Source organism: Lemur catta, chromosome 3, assembly GCF_020740605.2.
Source record: "Lemur catta isolate mLemCat1 chromosome 3, mLemCat1.pri, whole genome shotgun sequence".
NCBI lineage: Eukaryota > Metazoa > Chordata > Mammalia > Primates > Lemuridae > Lemur > Lemur catta.
In genome coordinates, this window is record NC_059130.1 from 110,853,447 (window position 1) to 110,868,511 (window position 15,065).

Genomic DNA, 15,065 nt, shown 5'->3' on the forward strand with positions numbered 1-15,065 from the left:
ATCAAAAATAGGCACTGTCACTGACCTCAAGATACTTGCTGATTTGGAGCAAACCCTAAACTCTTTTGGATCCCAACCCTAGTGCCTAAGGGCTTTCCAAGCTCCACATTCCACCCTTGGATTTGGCCCCTTGCTCAGTCTGGTATCCTGGGTTCTGTTCTGCCACCTCTGTGTCTGGCTTCCCCCTGCCTGCAGATAGCCCCTTTCCCGGGGCCCCACCTGGCCTGTGGACCTGTTTCCCAGTCACATTAGGCATGGACAGGGCCGAGGCCCATGCCACCCCACAGAGGGACTGGTGGGTGGGAACTTGAGCCCAGATTCAGCCCTACTCCCACCATAGTCCCCTGTTCCACAGGGTGCAGAGAAGACTCCAGCATGAACAGACATAATCCCCCAGCAGAGGAGGACCCTCTCCCTGCCTACGGGTCAGAGGAGACTTCCCAAATGAGTGACACCTGTCATGAACCCCAAATATTGAGTAGGAGATGGCCATGCAAGAGGAAGGAGGGAAAGGGAGAGAGCTGAGACAGGGAGAGAGGGTGCTCCAGGCAGAGGGAACAGCTTATACCAAGGCGGGGAGGGGAAGACCAGCAAAGCCCCCTCGGGGAGCTGTGCGAGGGTGCAGGAAGGCCTAGGAGAAAGAGAACTCCAGACACCACAGCTCGAAGGGCTAAGATTTAACCCCAGGGCCAAAGAGGGAGCCACTGAAGGGGAGCCTCACTCAGCTGTCGCTGCATTTCCTTGTGGAACTGATCCATTTTATAGAAAAGGAAATTGCAGCCCAAGGATCAGAGAGGCACAGAGGGCTGTCCCAGGCCACACAGCTGCTCAGGAGTGGAGTGGAGATTTCACCCCAGGTCTGATGGCTCCAAAGCTCTCGTTTTTTCTGAGAGCGGCTGCTGCCTAGGAGGAGATATTTCCAGAATGCCTGCATCCCTCCCACGTTAACGCTCCCCTCCAGGCCCGCCTCTGCGACTCTTGGCAGTGTGGGTGCAGTGACAGAATGCCCCAGAGTGCCATCTCTGCTTGGCGTGACTCCCTGGGCCCTCTTGCCAACCGCACCTGGCATCTCAGGGGGCTATGCAGGCATGGCTCTGCCGGGGCGTTTTCTCGCGTGTCGATGTTTCTCAGGGGAGTTGCTCAGCAATTTCCCATCATCATCTTCACCATCAGAGCCTTCATGTCTCCATCATCAGTTACCGTTCATTTCCCACCGACCCGATACCCCGAGAGGCAATGCCAGGCAAAGAGCCAGGCCCGAGGGCTCCCGGCATGAGCTGGTGGAGCCCGGCATGGCTGGGGATGGGAGGGTTAGTGGCAACAGGGCCTAAGAAGCAGCAGGGCTTGAAATGAAGGAGACCTTGGGGTAGAGAAGACACAGGGGAAGGAGGACACTGGCCTGGAGCAGAGGGAACGCCCCCACCTCCAGCAACTCCATCATCACGGGTACCATTTACTGAGCACCTACTACTTGCCAGGTGCTGTGCCATGCAGATATCTAGCATCGTCCAAAACCCTTCAAGGGATGGATCATTCGCTCTGTGTAGCAGATAAGCAAACTGAGGCTCAGGGAGAATGAGTGGGCCAAGATCCCAGCAAACTGGCTGCAAGTCAGTGAGGAAGGCAGACTTTGATTTCTGGGCTGCATGGCTCAAACTCCTTTCACGATACCAAGGAGACTCTTGGGAGTCCAGAGTCTCAGGTGAGGGCTGAAGCAGGTGGTGGGGAAGGGTGGGCCTCTCGGCCCGAGGGTGGCAGCTTGGACCCAGGGAGCAGGATGGTCTAGTCCAGGGGTGGGAGGCGTTGCCAGGCATGGGAGTGGGCACACACAGGCTGCCTGATCCCTGGCACGGTGTTCTGTCTGCACAACCCGTGGATGTCACTGCAGTCTGTGCGGAGTGTCGGGGGCGTGGGGGTTGGCTGCCCACTAGGGGATGCAGCCACGTCACCTGAAAGGGGCTTTTCTGGTGGAGGGGGTAGTAGCAGAGACTCCTTGCCTGTGCCCGAGACTCCTTCCATGAGGTCCCCAAAGGCTTCTGGGGAGGTGGGGCAATTCTGGGAGGCAGGCCCCCCTTCCTCCCCTGTGATGTCATAGCCCCCCCGGGCCCGAGCTGCCTGGGACACTGACAGGTGCTGAAGGGGCAGGTGGAGACGCCTTCCTCACATCCCTGAGGGGATGGCCAAGACCAGTGTGACATTCAAGGCCTCTGGTGGGCTGGCCCTGGTCTCTGACCCCAGTGGCACCTCCCTGAGCCCCACCTTCTTGTCTCCCAGTGCTGAACCCTCGCTCTTGGCCCTGGCCCTGGCTGGAAAGACGGGGCCTTGCAGGCAGGGCAGCGGGAGTGGAGGCCTAGAGAGGGAGGGACGAGGAGTTTCCTAGACACGCTAGGCTCTCTTTCTGCCTCCTTGCACCTGCCCAAGCTGCTTCCCCTGCCCAGAAGGTCCACCTTCTTCAGCTGGAAAACTCCTATTTACCCTTGAAGACCTAACTCAAGCATCTCTTCCTCCAGGAAGCCTTCCCTGACCACCTCCCCTTCCCCAGCTTGAGTTAGATGCTCCTTCTCTGGGATCCAACTCACCCTCTGGAGCGTGTCTGATGCCCTTTCCTAGCCTGGTGTTTGGACTGGGCCTGGGGTCCTGCCATGCCTACTGGACGTGAAGGCCATTGTCATCCAGTGTCACCTGGAGACAGCTTCCCCCAGGCACAAGAAGAGGCCATGTCGGATGGTGAGCAGGTGAAAGCCCACAGACATGACAGGCCTGGCCCTGCCTCCAAGCTAAGCCAAGCAGCAGCCGCCCAAGCTGCTGGAGGTGTCACTCTGCTGGTCCTCCTGGGAGCCGGAGGCCACAGGGCCACAGGCCACCGCCAGGCCCCACTCCCCGCCTGGTCAGCCCTCAACTCCCCAGTCCCACGCTGGGGTTCCTCCCCGCCAGGAATTCTATACTGGTGGTGACGGCAGCAGCCTAGGGCGGCCCCGTCAGACCAACCGACGCTGGAAGCGGGCTGAGGAATTCCTGCTGTAATTGGGAAATTGGATCTGGAACCTCAAGCATCTCGCCACGCTGGCAGGCGTCCTGCTGGGACGGGCCGCTTTTCTGGTGGAGTTAAGGTGTGTGGTGGGTGGTCCCCTCGGGCTGATGGGGGCTCCCAACCCCTGCTCTGCTGGCCCTCTCCTCTGCCCCCACCACAGGACTACAGCCTCAGTGACCTCATCTGGGAAATGGGAGCAGTAATGACACCTACTCACAGGTTTGGGTGCGAAGCTCTCAGCACAAGGCCTGGCACAGCCGGCTCAGCTCAGGAGAGGTCGGTACCACAAGCGCCATCCCCCTCATTCACCCTGAGGCCAACAGAGCTGAGAACGGCTCCCAGAGGAACCTCTGGGGTGGGGTGGGATGGGTGGACAGCTGCCTTTGAACAGGGACAATAATCACAATCCCAACTTCCAGCCATTGAGTCCCTGCTGGGCTACTTTTCACAGGGGAAACCATGTGCTCCCCATTTAACAGATCAAGAAACTGAGGCTCAGAGAGGGACCGTGGCTTGCCTAGGGTCACCGAGGAGTTGGTGGTAGTGCTGGGATTCCGAGTGCCATTCGGGGCTTCCTTCCCGCTGCCGCCCTTCAGAGCTCACAGTCCCCTGTGCTGGGCCTGGCGGGGAGCGTTCACTTGGCCTTATTTAAAGTTGCAATTATCTGTCCCATTTCCCACTGGCTGCGGCTGGGCTCTCTGGGGAGCTGGGAAGACCCTGATGGAGGACGCCACGAACAGGGAGTTCCTAAGGAATCTTCCCTGAGCCTCCTACTGAACGGGCACGGGGGACGCGTGCTCCTGCCGGGAGGTCCTCTTCGCGCACCTGGCCTCTCTGCCCCTGCCCCTGCCCCTGCCCCTGCCCCTGCCCCAGGGAGCAGACCAGGCCGGCGGGGGCTTCCCCCGGCGGGGAGGCTCCTCCTCAGTCCTGCGGAGGTTGGGAGGGGGTCCACCACAGGTGAGGCCTGAGGGACGGCAAGGGTGCAGCATGAAGGCAGCACCCAATGCAGAGATGGGAAGACTGAGGCAGCCCGGGGCTTGGTCCGCTATCCCACGGTGAGGTGGCAGTGTGTGGGGCCTAGAACTCAGAGCAGCACAGACCTAGGAAATGGGTCCTAGAAACTGCGTTGAGAGGTGGGAAGACGGAACTGGGGAGGGGCCCCAGGGCGGGGGGAAAGCAGGGTAGACGTGCTGACGGGGCGGAGTCCGCGTCCTCAGCATGCCCGTGCCTCCCGAAGGCTTTGCAAGGGGGCAGAGTGCAACGCGGGCTCCTTCTACAGACGAGATCCTCAGAAAAGAAGGTCTGGGCCAAGGCCAGGTGTCAAACACTCAGTGGTGTGGCCAGAGCTGGTTCCCAGAATGTCTGGCTCCGGGTCCCCCATTCCTCGCCCAGACACAGACTCAGACATTCACCCATCCCCTTCCCCCACACGCGGTCCTCAGCACCCCTGCCTGCCCTCCCCGCCTCTCCTCTCCTCCCATGTCAGCACCCTCCATCACTGAGCAGCTCCTGTGTCTGCCCCTGCCACAGCCCCCACCTGGGGGGACCCACGGACTGGCGAGGGTGACACCCAGGTGTCGGGGCCAACACCAGGGAAGCAGCGTACCCCACAGCTTATCCCGGGGGGCTGAGAGCTTGGGCTGAGCAGCCGTCCAGATTTGACCCTCACTTCTTGGCCCAGTGGCCCCAGGCGAGCCCCCACCTTCCCTTTCTGAGCTGTGGAATGGGGACAGATTAGTACCCGCCTTGCAGGTGGCTGTGACAAGACCGTGCATGTAAAGCGCTTAGCCCAGAGCCTGGCTGTAGTACGTGCTCAGTAAAACACGGACTGTTGTCATTACAACTCAAATTTCTACATGACTTGGCGCAAAGCAGTCATTCAATAAACAGAAGTCATGATGCTATTATTGTCAACACCAGCCAGGCCCCTCTGGCCAGGGCTGAGGCAGACAGAATAATGGCCCCCAAAGCGGCCCAAGTCCTAATCCCCAGAACCTGTGAATGTTACCTTATGCAGCAAAAGGGACTTTGCAGATGAGATTAAATTAGGAACCTCGAGGTGGGGAGATTATCCTGGATTATCCAGGCAGGCCCAGTGTAATCACGAAGGGCCTTTTAACAGGGAGGCGGGAGGGTGAGCGTTAGAGAGGAGGAAGGAGACACCAGCCCCGGGGTGCAGCTTCTAGAAGCTGGAAAAGGCAGGGAAACGGCTTCTCCCCTGGAGCCCCTGGAGGGAGTGTGGCCCCCCCAGCACCCATTTCAGCTCAGTGAAACCCATTTCAGACTTCGAACCTCCAGAACTGTAAAATAAGAAATTTGTACAGTTTTAAGCCACTAAGTTGGTAGTAATTTGTGATGGCAGCAACAGGAAACTCACCGACCATCCTCAGCAGAGGAGGCAGTTGTCGTCCGCACATGTGCAGCGGCTCAATCTGTGGGGCCCACACACTCACTCCCCACCGCTGAGAAAGAGCCGGACCCTCTGCTGACGGGGTGGGGTGTTGGAGGGGGTCAGGCCACTTTGGTTCACAGCTGTGGTTGAGGGGAACCCCGCCCCCCGTCCTGTGTGCCCATCCAGGAGAGGCTTGGGCTGTGGTGGAGCCAATGTTGGTCCCATGTACCTGGTTGCTGATGGCCCCAGTGACAGTCTCTATTCTGGAAAGATGGGAACGCAGGGTGGGGTGGGCTGTCCCAGGGCTACCGCATGCTAAGCCCTGCCCGGTACCTAACCTTCCCAAAGCTCTGAGAGGCAGAAAATATTATCAGCCCCATTTTACAGATGAAGAAACTGAGGCTCAGAGGTATGAAGCAATTTGCCCAAGGCCGTCCAGCAGGATGTGGCCTGGCTTCTGCTTGCATGGGCCTGGGCCTCTCTGGTCCTCCGTGGATGCCCCGTCCACACTCAGGCCACTTAGATTCTGGCAGGGGACCTCTGCTGTGGCCTGGCTGTGTGCACCCGGGGCTGCTCTCTGCCCCAGCACTCTCTGGGGCTCGAGGTAGGAACCAGCCTCCCTCGTCTGCCCAGGGACAGTCTGTGCAGTAGCTGGTCACAGGCACAGGCTGCTGCAGAGAGCTGGCCCCACGGGGGGAGGAAGAGACACTAGGACTCACTGGGAACCAGCACTGCTGGACGAATGCCACTGCTTTCTCCTAGGGAGCAGCTGTCGCCAGTGCAGAGCCCTCTCCCGTGTGCTTCCTGCAGCTCGGGCCATCACAGCCCCATTTCACAGAAAATCACGATAATGAGAAGGATTATAACCATGGCCACTGGTCGAGTCCCTGTCCATGCCAGGCACCAACCTACGTACTTGCCGATGTCTCATTTTGTGCCCTTACACATCCCCTAGGGGGAAATTCCTAAATCATCCTCATTTCCAACTAGGACATGCAGATTCAGAGAGGAGAAGGGGCTTCTCCAGGTCACACAGCCAGGAAGGGGCAAGCTTGGGGTCGGGGGCCCCGAAGCCCACTCATGCCACTCCCTTGGCCCCCAGTAACAACCTCGTGCAGAGGAGGAGACGGACACAGGGAGGCTCCCGGCTTGCTCAGGGCTCGGGGATTCGGCGCAGAGGTGGGCTGGGAACCCGGGCTCCAGGCCCCCAGAAGAGGCTGCCTTTGTCTCTGCCGCAGGGCATGGCTGTGACATCCTCAGGAGGCAGGGGCTCCAGCCGAGGGCTCTGGGGCCCTGGGAGGGCGAGGGGGTGTCCAGACCCTGCCCAGAGACATGCGGCTCTGGTTCCACCTTCTCCTGTCTCCGGTGGGACACCAGCAGCTGGGAGCTGGGAAGCCAGGATCGGGGGTCCCCAGTGGCCCTTGGTGCCACCAGGGATACCGCCTGTACCCTGGCCCCTTCCCATAAGCCACTAGGAGACGTTCGCCTCAGATGACTCCGGGTATGTTGGTGCCAGGCTGGGCGTCTGCCACAGCAGGCCTCAGAGCCCCGCTCGGAATCCCGATCGAGCTATTTTTAATGTGCTTCAATTTTCATTTTCTTTTATTGGAAAACACAGATGGTGACTTGCTGCCCCCTCACACACACTGAGCAAGGCGCCGACAGGGAGAGATGCGCAGCAGACACATGTACGCCCCCTCCCTCAGCTGGGGAACCAGAGCCAGCAACCGAGACCTGCGGCTGCCCGGGCCTCAGTCTCCCCATCTGTGACACGGGCTTTGCCGAGGCAGCCCCGAAAGCCCCGGCCAGGCCACAGTCCCTGAGCAGGGGCGGCGGCTCCAGCTGGGCATCGGCAGGAAAGGGCGTCCAGTGTAAGGGGCACAGCTGCCAGGGGAAGGGAGGAATGATCTTAACCCCCCCAGCCACGCTGTGAGGTCTCCCTGTCCCCATCCTGCAGATGAGGGCACGGAGGCTCAGGAGATCAGGGACGCCCTGCCCAAGAGCCGGCTGCTGCCCCGGGTCTGTGTGAGCCCAACTCCAGTGCTCCTTCTCACCCCTCTCCAAATCGTGCCTGTCCAGATGCTCTGTTATTTATTTTTTCCGTTATAAAAGCAATCCATGCTCATTAGAGACAATTTGGAAAATAAAGAAAAGTCAGATGGAAGTGTAAAGTACAAAATAATAATTATCTCCCCCACGGTCCCTCCCCCGCTCCACGACCACTGCCAACATTTTGGTGTGTTCTTTCCACTCTTTGCTTTTGCTCCCCATCATTTGTCACACTTTTAGCATCGTTTGTTGGTGGCACAGGGTAGCAGCCGGCTGTGCATCATAATGGACTCAGGCACTTTTAAAACATGCCAGCCCTGGCATTCCCTTATCCCCACGAGACCAAAAGAACTAGAATCGTGGGGGCAGGCTGGCAATTGGCCGCTGGGGACCTCTACTGTCACCAAGCCTCCCAGGTGATGCTGATGCAGCCAGCCTGGGGCCGCCCACGGACCTGTGCTTGGCAAGACCACTGGCCCTAGAGGCAGCTGGCATCACCTGGCTGGGCCACGGGCTGAGCTGTGTGGCCTTGGCTCAGTGCATTCACCTCTCTGGGCTGTAGTTTCCTTATCTGGAAAAATGGGACCTTCCTTCGCAGGCTCGTGGACCTTATACCCACCTGAGACACAGCCACCCTCCCAAGGCAGTCACTACAACTGCCCCAAGGCCACTATCACAAGTGTCCTAAGACCACTTTCCTGGGGTAGGACAATGGGGAGGTCCCTGGAGCAGAGGAGGGGAGAACGGGGGGGGGGGGGGTTGGGGAGGTGGGGGCAGTGACTCACAGGCCCTGGGTGTGCTCAGCTGGGCTGGCCTCCTGTGCCTCGTCTCCCCCTGTTTTATCACCCCCCCAGACACAGAAGCATGGCACGTACCCTCCCTCCCGTGGTCGGGATGACATGAAGCAGATGCCCAGGGGCTCGGGCTTTGGGAAGGAGGGAGGCTGCTCCCTGAGGACCAGGTGGAGCTGCCCGAAGCCAGGGAAGAGGGACACAGGTGGGGCAGGAGGAAGTTTTAGAAGTAAAACACAATAGATGTGATCAACTCTGCCTCTGCTGCCACAAGGCTGTCCCTGTCCCTCAAAACCAGGCCCCACTGCCATGCCAGGAATGGACCTTAGCCCAAAGGCCCCCAGCCTACCCTACCCGCCAAAATTCTGTGCAGCCTGCAGGCCTGGCTAAAAGCTCATCTCTTGGGCTCCCTCAGCCCCCCTGTCTGTGAGCCTCCACCCTGTCCCCCAACAGGGATATAATTATTTCTGTGTGCCCCACCCCCACCAAACTGGGGGCTCTAAGAGGGTCAGGCTTGGCTGGATTATGCTCTGAATAAGCTAAGCATGAACTTCTCTGTCTCAGTTTCTCAGCTGTAAAATGGGTGAGTTGTGTTATCTGTCCCACTTGCCTCAGAGATTCGGCATCTACTGCAAATGAGAGGATGTGGATGCATTTTGAAACTGTAAAGTGCACAAGGCTTAGGCTGACGGGTAGAGAGTGCTGCTTGTACGGGGCTCCGGGCAGGCCCTGTCCTGCTCCCTGCCCCAGACCTGCTGCTGGGGCTTGGGCTGCAGGAGCCATCAGGCAGCGAGTGTGGCGAGTGTGGCAAGGGGGTCCCTCCTGAGGGTGTTACTGTCATCAAGGAAGGTGAGCTGCTAATTGTCCCTTATGAGAATGACACCTCCTCTAAAGTATGCCACAGAACACAATGGGGTGGGGGGTGGAACAGCTTTGAATTCTCTGTTCAAAGGCTTAGGGCCACCTAGCCAGGGAGGCAGCGGGGGTAGAGCCATTGGTGTGGACGTAGCCATGGCTGAGCCTCCTTAAAGATGACAGCAACAGACTTGGGCACAGTACTTCACAGTTTGCAAGATACTTTCCCATCACTCTCTCATGCTTTTCTTACAACAGTCCTGCAACGTGGACATTCATTCATTCATCAGACCCTCCCTGAGGGCCTGCGATAGGCCTTGTGCTGAGCTCGGCAGACTCCAAGAGGAATGAGCTCCAGCCCCTGGGGAGAGGCAGATAATGGGGGTGGGGGGCAGGAAGGAGACAGGGCAGACAGACCACCGTTAAGTGCAATGAAGGGTAACAGGTCCCCAACAGAGGGGTGCACAGGGTGTACCTGAGCTGCACAGAGGAAACAGGCAAGGCCCCCCGCCCCCATTGCACAGATGAGATAACTGCAGTTTGTGGGTCAGTGAGGCCAAGCGTTTGCTCAAGGCCCTGGGTGATTAGTGGCCACGCCGGCCTTGGCCTCGGGGTCTGGTGCCCTTGCAGGCTGCTTCACGGCAGGCGAGGAAGGGAGCCGGGGAGACAGCCGGGGAAACTGCTCCAAGCAGAAGAAACAGCAAGTGCAAGGCGCTGGGGAGGGAATAGTCATTATCTCATTCAGTCATTTTCTGGTATGTTCACTAGTGAACTAGTTAACTCACCCATCCATCCACCCAGCGGACTCTGGGGGCGCCCTCCACGGGTGCTGCTCTGTGCGGGGGGCTGAGGATGTGCACTGGTTCAGACGGCCAGCTCCAGCCTCACCGACTATAAAAGCTTAAGGTGATTCCAGAGAGGGGTCCAGCTGGCCTCCCCATCCCACCATGTTGCGGAGGGGGAAACTGAGGCCCAGAGAGGGAACCTAATCATGCAAGGAAAGACCATGAGTGAGAGATGGAGCTGGGCCGTGAGTCCTGTCTCTCAGGCCCCAGGCGGCAGCCAGAACCCGTCACTGGCTTCAGGTTCACAGCTCAGGCCTGGTGCAAGGGCCTCATGGTGTCTTGCTCTGCAGACGTCCTGGGAGAGTGCCAGCTGCCGCGGGACACCCAGACCAGAGTGGACCTTGATCCAAGGACTGCCTGGCGCCCTCACGAGGCACTGCCATCTCATCCAGCTGCCCAGGAAGCCCCCTGGGAGGAGGCGCTGCCTCCCTCTGCACCCCCCACCCCTACCCCCACCCCATGATCCTTTCCAGGCTGGGGCCCTGGACACCCGGCAGGATGTTTTCAAGTTCTCAGGGACCCTCCCTCTATCTAAAAAAATATCCCAATACCTAAAAAAAAAAAATCGCTTACACATAAGGAGCACAGTCTGGCTTTTAATATAATTAGGATAACCACTGCATAGACAAGAAAACTGAGGTTCAGAGAGATGGCAACGTCTGCCTAGGGCCCCACAGCTGATAAGTCAGAGCTTGGATTCACGCCTATCCGACCCCAGAGTCTGCTCCCAGCTTCCCTTCTAGAATGCTCTTGGCCCTCTTCCCCATCTAGTCAAATCTTATCACCCGTCAACGGCCGCTGCCTTTGGGAAACCCTCCCTGACGGTCCCCGCCCGCCTCAACGCTCTCTGGAACCTGCTTGTACCTGCGTTATCCGAGAAGCTGCACCATGGGTGTCGTGCGGTCACCCCAGTGAGGCTGGGGGCACTCGGGGGGGGGTCCCAGCAAAGGACGACCCAAGCCCTGGGTCAGGCCCTCACAACAGCAACCCAGCACCACCCGTGAGCCCGGGGAAGGCGCCCCCTCTCTCTCCCCATCATCTCCTCCTACCGTTACTCTGGGTTTTAAGACACGTTTTTAGGTGAAAAAAAGTATATGCGTATTATGAGATATTGAAACAATATAGAAGGGTATAAAGTGAAAAGTCAAAGCTCTCTCCCCAGAACAGTCACAATTAGATATCATTTAGACATTTCACTGCACATAAAATGTATTTATAGAGGCATAAATGCATATTTATTCCTCTGAACGTTGCAAATGGAATCACACGCAGCACACTGTTCTTAACCTGCTTTCGTATCACAGACATCTTCTGACCCTGGTATAGAAGCTTCCAGCACATTCTTTCTACAGCCTCCTCATGTCTCAGGTTCTTGTATGTAGTCCCCCTCTACTCACCCCTCAGGGTGTCTGTGAGGAGAAACTGAGGCAGCAGGTGCTGCCCTGTTCTGGGCGTGGTGAGTGGAGTGGCCCGGGGTGGGTTCCCAGGTGGGGACGCGGCCAACACATGCCCGTGGGCTGGAGAACATCCTCCGGCTCTCCCCGCTCCCACCAGCCCCGTCTCACACACCCGCCGCCCCCGCCGCTTCCCCCACACCTCATAAATCTGCGGGGGACAGGCCTGCTCAAGCCAGCCGGGACGCCCTCCGGAGACTCCCAGATAAGGGGCACACTGGCCAAGGGAGGAGGGCTGGGCCTGGGGACCCGTTCAGGACCTCAGCCCTGGGCCCTGACCCAGGAGGCCTGGCCCCAGCGTCCCCGGGTCAGTGTGAATGACGGCTCCCTGCACATCCCTCAGGGGACCTTCCCAGGCCAGCCCCGGCAGAGCTTCCTGCCTCCCCTCCGGACCTGCCCGCCGCCCATCCATCCTGAAACCGCAGCCACACAGGCCTTCCCCGAACACCCCTTTTATCATGTCACTCCCTGCGCATGACCCACCAGTGGCTCCCCAGCGCCTGTGGGAGAAAGTGCAATCGTCTTCCCCCGGAATTCCTGAGCCAGCTCCAGCGCCCCCTCCAGCCCGACGGCCCCTACCCCACTCCCACCCCCAAAGCCCTCGGCCCCCCTGGTTTGGCCCCTTTAACCACATGATCCCACTTCCCCACTTTGCCTGCGTCCATGCAGTGAACATCGAGTGCCCAGAGTCAGAGTGTGGCCGCACCCCCCAGTGGTGTGACCCTGGTCACATCACTTACGCTCTCGGACAAAGAACTACCCGTCTAGCGCTGTTGAGAGGATTGCGTAAGATGAGCTATGCAAATTGCAGGCACAAGTACTTGGCCATTCATAAGGACTAAATGTTAATAAATGTTAGTTTCCTTCCTTTCTTCACTGTACCTAATAATAATAATATTAATAATACCAGGAAGCAAACACAGTGCTTGTGCCAGGCACAGTGGGAAGCATTTTTGTATATTAACTTATTTCATCTTCTAAACACTCTTTCGAGATGGGCCCTGTAGTATCCCCATTTTACAGATGAGGAAACTGAGGCACACAGCAGAGAAGTAATTGTCCACAGTCACATGGCCATTTCGGGGCAGTGTGAAGATTCAAACCCAGTGCATCTCGCTCTCTCCAGAAGTCCCTCCTAGTGACATGGGTCCCCTCTCTGTCCTGTGTCATTCCCCTAATTCCCCTCTGAATTCAAGAATTCAGAGACCACGCCGAGGGCACTGGCCCCAGAGTGTGGGGAGGAGGAGGGCGGAGCAGCCGGATGGATGGGCCTTTCCGCTGCATTGGCTTCTTTCTCCGGACCATGGCTTGGCTGCAGGCAGCCTCCTGCCCATTAGATTTTGGGGATTCCCTCCCCTGCATCCATTTAAAAATGTCTCCTGGCCTTTGTTCATAAAAAATGGTAAAAATGAGCACACACGAATTAAGTGAAGGTAGGTCAGTGAAGGGAGATGGGATTTTTCTAGCTTGCCACATGCCTTGGACGAGTCTCTTCCCGGCTTGGACCTCAGGTTTCTCCGGGGTCAGCCTGCGGGAGGATTTAGTGGAATCTGACACTGCATTCTAGGACGCTCTAAAGTGAGAACGTTTTTCCCTTTTCAATTCTCTTCCATCCCCTGATCCCTCAAAGAGCAAGTCTCCACTGGGGCTGCTGAGACTAACACCTCTGAAACATGCGGGTCTTTTTTAACAAAGAGCAGAAGAGCCGGCTGAGGGCTGAGGGCCTTGCCTGGAGCCGCCTCTGGTGCTCCTCACCTCACCTGCGGACCTCCCTCTTCTGCCCTGGGCCTGCAGGAGCCCCCGCCTCCTCACCTGCAGCAAATGGGCATGTGCAAGGACGGGCAGGCCGTGGTGCTAACATGCCATCTCCACGGCCCTGTACCAGGTCCCGGGGAGATGGCGGCCCCAGGTGCCCACAGCGGTGCTCAGCTCCACAGCACGCCCTGGCGCTATGCTGGCCTTCCGTGCCCCTCTCTGGTCCCCTCAACCCTTGTCTCAGGCTCTCCTCCTTTCTGCAGGGGCCCAGCCAAGAGAGGAGCATCACGCCTGAGCTGAGTGTAATCGCCCTGCCCCGTCTCTGTTGTATTTATAGTTGCAGGTACCTTCTGTTTGTGCCAAGAGATACTGGTGTTTTATTTATGGCAGGAATATGGACTTTCCATCTTAATGCATTTACTCCAGTAAATAGAAAAGTGAGTCATTTACACAACAACAGTGAGAACGTGGCTCGAGATGGTAGAAATTGAGTCTGACAACTGGGAACTGCAGGACAAAAAGGGTGCTGTGCTCCTTCGAGCCCTGGCATTCTGGTTTGGCTTGGGGACATTCCTGGTATCTTCGTGGACTGAAGGAACTCCTGCCTGTCTCTCTCCTGGGCTGGCCAAAGTGGGTCTTATGTCCCTGTGGTGCCCCTTAAGAAGCCCATGGATGCCCTGGCAGAGACTTGGAACCCCCAGGGTCTCAATGCCAGCTCTGATCTGAGTGTCACTGGCCTGTGGAAGGTGGAAACCGAGGCTGGGGAGCAGGCTCAAAGTCCCCCCCATCTCTTGGGACGTGCAGCCGGTGGGCGAAGACTCACCCCTCCATCCCAGCACCCTCGGGCTGGAGGCAGAGCTTTGGGGAAGGCCCCTTCCCCACATCTGGAGTTCATTACGCTGAGAAGCTGGAGAGGCAGAGGATATAAATGGGTCCAGCAAGGGTTTAGATAAATACTGGGATGATAGATCCGTACCAGGTTATTGAGGGGAAGTGAAAGGATGTTCAAGGAAGATCCTTAACCTTGTCAAGCTCCCCGACAAACTGTCCCCAGGGGGCCCGTCCACTCAGCAGCCTCGTCTCCCACCTCTCCCCCACACGCAGCCTGCGCAGCCAAAGGCGCAGACGGCTCCCTCTCCGGACTCCATGCTCTGGCCCGCCCTTGGACTTCCCCTTGGACTCGGCTCAGGGAAGCCTTCCCTGGCCACCCAGGCTGGGTTTGGGGCCTGACCTTCCTCCATCAGGGCATGGGACTGACTTACTCACATGTCTGCCAAAGCCACTGGACTGGGCCATGAGAGCCCGGTGGAGAACCCAGTGCGCAGTAATTAAATGACAAGAATGGCCACTGTTTATCGAGTGTTCACCATGGGCCAGGATTTGCGCGAAGCATGTTACATGCAGTGACTCATTTAACCCATATAACAACCCGGTGAGGCATCCCTGTTTTACAGATGAGGAGCCTGAAGCTCAGAGAGGTGAAGCAACTTGCCCAGGGTCACACAGCCACGAAGTGGGGGAGCCAGGATATAAATGCAGGGTTGCCCAACTCTGGGGCTCATGCTTTCTCCTATACCACGACGCCTCACCCCGTAGTGGGTGAAAAGAGATTGTTGACTGGAAGAATGAATGGGAAGCAAAACATCGGCCTGGATCCAATTCTAATCAGGCCCTTTCAGAGGCTCGTACTGAAAGGTGGGTTTTTTTTTTGGTTTTTTTTTGGTTTTTTTGAGACAGAGTCTCACTGTGTTGCCCTGGCTAGAGTGAGTGCCATGGCGTCAGCCTAGCTCACAGCAACCTCAAACTCCTGGGTTTAAGCGATCCTTCTGCCTCAGCCTCCCAAGTAGCTGGGACTACAGGCATGCACCACCATGCCCGGCTAATTTTTTCTTT